Here is a 6,791-nt window from a genome sequence, read left to right as displayed (position 1 = left end):
TGTTTACCATGCTCTTTGATTCCTGTGTGATATTGATAACTTGTGTTTTATTTGTATTGTTGTTTTATGTGCGATTTAATTTTTGTTAGTTGTATCCTGTTCTATCTTGTTCTATCTTCGCAATGCACAATATCGAGGTACGACCATTCTAAACTTTACACTCTTGTCAATTTTAATTTATATTTATATTTTGACACATTGAGGACAATGCTTAAATTAAGTTTGGGGGTATCGAGTTTTATTGTGTTTGTTTTGTGTTTTATTTATGTTTGCTTTGCATTGTTTTTAATGTTTTGTGTTTTATTTTATGTATGCTTGTTTGAAAAGAAAAAAAATGTTTGTTTGAATTTCTTTTTATTTATTTATATGTTGTGGTTTTATTAATTTTTTTTTTTTATTTGTTCATTTTCATAAAAATTCAAAAAAAAAATTAAAAAAATTATTTACAAAAAAAAAAAAAAATTTGGTGATATTTTTCATTTTCAATGATAAAAATTCTGATTGAGTTTGAAATTAATTCTCTTAAAAATATGAATAATTTTTAAGCTTTGTTTTTAATTATAGGGTCAATTTTGCTTGTAACAAAAATTACATTTTTCATAAAAACTCTTATTTCCTATAAGTTTAAGTGAAAAATAATTTTAATAAAAACATATTTTCTAAAAGCAAAATTGACAATTTAATTAATTATATAAGCTTAACTTTTATTCATAATAATTTCTGAGAGTTATTTTCATTGTGCAATTTTTGAGAAAATCATTTTTATATCACCAATAAAAAAAAAAATATATATGTGTATTTTAATTTTTCTTTTGCTTGAGGACTAGCAAAACTTTAAGTTTGGGGGTGTGATAACTCTACAAAATAGAGTTATTTTACCATGTTTTACATGCTAATTGTTGCTTAGTTCATGAGTTTTTAATTAACTTATTAAGTTTTTATGTAATTTTTAATTTATTAGTCTTATTGTAGTTTTCTAGATTTTTATATGTTTTTATAGATATGTTATTATAATATGTTGTAGTTTAATTATTTAAAATTAGTATTGTTAGTTTGAATGCTAAAAATATGATTTTATTGAAATTAAATGTTATGTAAATTAAATTTTAATTAATGTTTTCATGGGAGTTATATGATATATTTTATTAATGAAAATATTTAATTTTAATTTAGTTTATAATTTATTGTGTAGGAAAATTATTGCCATTGAAAAGCAAGAAAATCAAAGGAAAGATGGTAATTTTGAAAGAAAGTAACAAGAAAAATGGTGTTTCTCCAAAAGCCCAACCACGTGAGGCCCACTCTAGGCCCAACCCGTGGCCCCCCCTCCAACACCCAACCACCACATTGCTGCCATTTCCCTTATTGAGCCCAACAAAAATGCATTTTGTCCCTTTGTCCCCTATGACAAAAATGCCAACTTTTTACCCTTTTTCCTACACATTTTCACCACAACATCATCATTACACCCTATAATTTACCTCTACATACCATATTTATTTTATTTAATTAATCTAATCAATTTAATTAATTTAAATTGATTATTTTAATAAACTCACTTTGGCTATAAATATGGACTTTCAAGACCATTTTTGGGGTGCTTAATTTTTTGGTTACCATCTTTTTCTCTCATTTTCTCTCTACCATTCTCTCTTCCATTTGGGTTTTTCAAGAGCATTTTGCAAGTATGTATGTCATTTATTTTGTAATATCTATTCTAGTTATGTGCTTCTAATCTTTTTCATAAGATTATTAAGATCATGATGAAGCAACTTGTAACTAGGTAATATTTATGTTGTATGTTGATTTCCCTTGTAATGCAACAAAGTCTATGGATTTTTCTTCTTCATATATTTCTTTCATCTTAAATATCTTGTATTTTAGATTGTTAGAACATTTTTACACTTTGTTCTTCATTAGTGCATAAACATAATATTCTTTGTGTAAGATGTGTCATTAAATTGTACACATCCATGCTTAGAACAAAAATATTATGTTTTGCCTTATAAATAATGTTCATTGATTTATTTGCTATTTCATTAGATTGATTTACACTAAATGCTTTGAAATTATAATTTTGAAAAGTGAAGAAAAATCCTATCTTTTTATAAGAAAATTGTGCTTAAAATTATAAATATTTTTGGAAAATGATAGTTTAAATTATTTTAACTATCACTAAAACTTGGGAATCAATATACTAATAAATATTATTAAACTTACATTTTGTGGATTCTAGTATCTTAATAATCTTTTCTTTTAATACTTATTTTCAACTCATTATTGGTTTATTTTCATTATCTTAAAAAGCTTTATTTTTCAATATTTCATTTTATGTTCATACTATTAAAACTTATCAATCTTTGGAACTAGGTTAGAATTTATTACTTTTGATTTAAAATAGTTTCATTTTCGATTTTAGACAACTCCTTTGGGTTCGACATCCTTGCTTACGATCACTATTCTATATGGACGATTCGTGCGCTTGCGATATATAAATTTTTAAACATACCCGTTTAGGGTCCATCAATATCCCATGTATCCATTGGGGTCTCACCCTAACTATAAGCACTCCACATGCTAAGTGTTATTCCCGGCCCCATTGCTGTTCTCAGCCTTCGCCGTTTTTGACACTTCGCCGTTCTCGGCTCCATGTCGTTTCTGGCTCCTTTGCCGTTCTTGGCTCCTTGGCGTTTCCGGCTTCTTTGCCATTCTTTCTACTATAATCACATATGGTGTAACTCAATCAACATTCAAGCATATACTAATTCAATCAAGGCTACACCCTAGCATGTAATGGAATCTAGGGCCATGCCTTGCAATAACACTATGGGCCCATGCCCTGTCCTACGGGTACTACAATTTTCTTACCTGTATCCCGAGCTTTACAATGCACCAAAGTCACAAGCACGGTACTCTATCCCGAGCCTCTCCGAAAACCTAGTCACAACACATATGAAACACTCTTTAATACTAACAAATCCAAGAACACTTCCTGGGACCAATCCCATGTTGGGGTTTTATGCCCTAATTAAAACCCAAATTCTTTGTAATCTCATTTTATTATCAATAAAAGAATAGAAATCATTTTTTGACTTGGTCAATCACTTTGCTCACATGTTTTAATTCCATGATTATTTTTTAATATAAACTTCTATTAAATCCCGAGCATATAGCTAATCTTATTTATAGTGACGTAATCACAGTGGAATATAAATATGATTATATGTTCAAAATAAGTTAGTCCTAAGATTAGTCAGTGCACCATATTTACACTGACTTGCCAATCTACGATATGATCTACTTACACATTACAGTGTTATGTTCTTTCCAGAACATTAGCAAAGTAGATAAGATCGGATGTATTTGTTACATCGGACAAGACCGATATTGACAGTTGATAAGATAAGTAAACATACCGTTATTATCTATTCTACTCAAATCATATAGTTGACCATAGGTCAATTCAATCTCAATTCTGAGTGGTTAGTATTCTAACAGATTGTATTATTTGAGTTCTTTGACTTGTTCGTTACCAGCTTACCCTACGGACTAGCCCATACTTACATCTTGGGAACTCGGTAGTATAATTGAGTGGGAGTGTTAATCATAGATATGAACATCTATAGCTTCTGATGAAGAAGTGAAATGATGGTTTCCTTTTAGTTTGGTTCAAGGTGTTAAATGATAGAGATCTCATTTCAGTAATTAAATTAGTTTACTGAAATATCATTTACAAGGAACTAAGTGTTTTAAGGATAAAATACAATGAGGGGTAAAACGGTATTTTAGTCCTATCTCATTGTAGACCGTCTATAGAGGATTGAGTGACAATTATGGTTGTAACAATGGATAATTAATAGCGTATCTATATTTTTTTATAAAGTGTTCTATGAATTCAAGAGTGCAATTCCAAGTCTATAGTGGAGTCACGAGGAATTAATAAGTTAGTAAATTTATTTGTTAGATTTATGATAACTTATTGGAGCTTGATTTCATAGGCCCATGGTCCCCATTGTACCTTGGATAAAATCATCTAGATAGTCTCAATTAATTGATTTAATCATAAATTAGAATTATCAAAGTTGACCAGGTCAATTTTGGATAGTTTTACAGAGTAGTGTAATTTTGAGAAGAAAAGAGAAATTATGATAGATTTATTAATTAAGATAAATTGGTATCTAAATTAATAAATAAGTTTAAATCAAGGTTCAAATTATAAATAATTAATTTGATAAAGGATTTAAATAATTATTTAATTAATTAAATCAATAGAAAATAATACAGGCCTTGATTTTAAGTCCAATGGGCTTATAATCAAATGGGAAATTTCACGGGCCTATAGCCCATGATAATTTCGACCTCCCATGATAATTTCGACCTAGGGCTTAAAAATAGCTATTATTTTATTGATTTTATAATTAAATTAAATGGCCTAATTGAGTCTATAAAAGGAGTGCTTATAGAGAAGTCAAAACAAGAAGTTTGATAAGTCACAAGTCAGATTTTCTGATAGTTTTAGATTCTCTCTAAACACAAGTCCTTTTCTAAACCTCTTTCTTATTTTCTCTTCTTCTCTTTATATCTATCTCATGTATTGAGAATTGCCCACACTAGTCTAGGTGGTTCTAAGGATACATTGGAAGATTGTGAAGAAAATAGAAGATCGGTTCAGTTTCTTGATAATACTCTGCGACAGAAAGGATACAAGAGTTAGAGAAACTGAAGGAAGGACTCTTAATTACGTTGCGTATACTCTAAGTATTCTATTATTTGTTTCTCTTTGAATTCAATTTTAGAAACATGTTTTAGTCGATCTCGTATTAATTTGTTTAATATTAGATATACATGAAAATAAATAAAGATCCTGTATAAGCTTTTTCCAACAACTGGCCTCAAAGCCTTTGGTAATATTTATTTTCATGCATGAACATGTTTAAAATTGGATTATATGATATGTTTGAATAATTGGATGGTTTTTCATGTGTTTTATGAACATATTGATTTTATCTGAATTTTAGCAATTTTTAGATTATTTTGTTGCGTTTTCTATGCTATTAATTTTTATATATGCTTTATTTTGTGTAAAACATGTTAAAAATTAATTAGAAAATGGTTTTGGTTTGAAAAATTGCTCAAAATTTTTTTTGGGAAAAATTTGGCCTGGCTCCCATGCGCGCGCGTCTCCGCGCGCGGCCACGCACACCAGCATTATGAACAGTACCACGGGTACTATTCATCCAATTTTTTTTTTCAAAAATATTTTTTTTTAAATTAAAATTTGTAGAAATAAATTATTTAAAATCAAAACCAAAAATATCTTTTTTGTTTCATCATTTAATTTTTTTTAGATGAAGATATTTTTGTTAGTTGGGATTTAAATAATTAGATATTTTCTACAAACATTCAAATTCAAATTTAAAAATAGACTAACAACTTAATTTTAAATCTTTTAATATATTAAATATTAGAATTATGATATTAGATATTTAAGATATTTTCATTTAAATTCTTGATTTTGTTTTATTAAATCTTTATTTGAAAATACAAATATCTTTTTATTCTATAGTTTTTAATATTTAAATTATTTGAAATTTGAACATTGTTAGTTAGATATTTTTATGGATATTTGAATTTGTTTAACTATTTGAGATATTTTAGGGTTGTTATAACTATTTGTATTTTATTATTTTTAAATGGTTAAAATATTAGATAATAGTTGTAACAACACAAGATATTTTGGAAAATAGTTAAGATATTGATTTTAAAATTTAAAATTGGTTAAATTTTGAAAAATATCATTTTTTTTTCATCCAATTAATAAAATATATTTTTTTAATAAATGGGATTTAAATTAACTTTGGTTAATTGTTGATAAATCCTATTTAAATTAAATTAATATTTTTTTTCAAATTAACCTAAAACCAAGTTGATTGTTGATAAATGAAATTTAAATTAACTATTGTTAATTGTTGATAAATTTCATTTAAATTGACTTATTTTTTGTAAAAATTTAATTAATTTGAATTTTTTTGATAAATTCTAGATAATTAATTGTGGTATTTTTGCATATGAAATAAATTGTGGTATTTTTGCATAAATTCATAGAATTGCTCATATAGTAAAATGATTAGGCCCATCCAATTATAACATGTCTGTTTGCACTATATGTGGTATTTTTGCAATTGGGCTTAGATGCATACAGTTGCCCATATGTTTGTTAGATATATGGTATTTTGCCAAATAAATATTCATAAAATGATAGGTTTTATTTGGGCCCATTAGAAAATGTAAAGTTTAAATTCCTCTCTTGTGGGTGATTCCACTTGTGAAGACCCATTTGCTTTGCATGACTATAGTGAGCCTAATCAATTAATAATAATTAATAAAACGAAGGTTTAAATTCCTGTCTTTTGGACCTTGTATTGAAGATAGGGGGCCTTTGTAGAGAGAACGACATACTGGACCCAGCCCTCCTCCATACAAACCCAATTGTTAAGGCCTATTTACCTGAGTTGGACTTAATTGTATATGTTCATTATATTAGTTAAACCTAAATATTGATTAGCAACAAATTAATTCTAAATTAATTGAATTTGTTTCAATGTGACACTTTAGAATTAATAAGAAATTATAGGACTTTGGTTTTAAAAATTTTAATCTGTTTAATTTTTTTTGGAAAACCATAGTCATTAATTTTCTAAAAATAAATAATAAAAATACTAATTTTAATTTTATAATGAGCTTATTTTAAGAATTTTATTCGATCTCCACCGTTGGTTTAACATAGTCAA

Source organism: Humulus lupulus, chromosome 7 (genome assembly GCF_963169125.1).
Source record: "Humulus lupulus chromosome 7, drHumLupu1.1, whole genome shotgun sequence".
In the NCBI taxonomy this organism is placed as follows: domain Eukaryota; kingdom Viridiplantae; phylum Streptophyta; class Magnoliopsida; order Rosales; family Cannabaceae; genus Humulus; species Humulus lupulus.
This window is presented reverse-complemented; position numbering follows the sequence as displayed.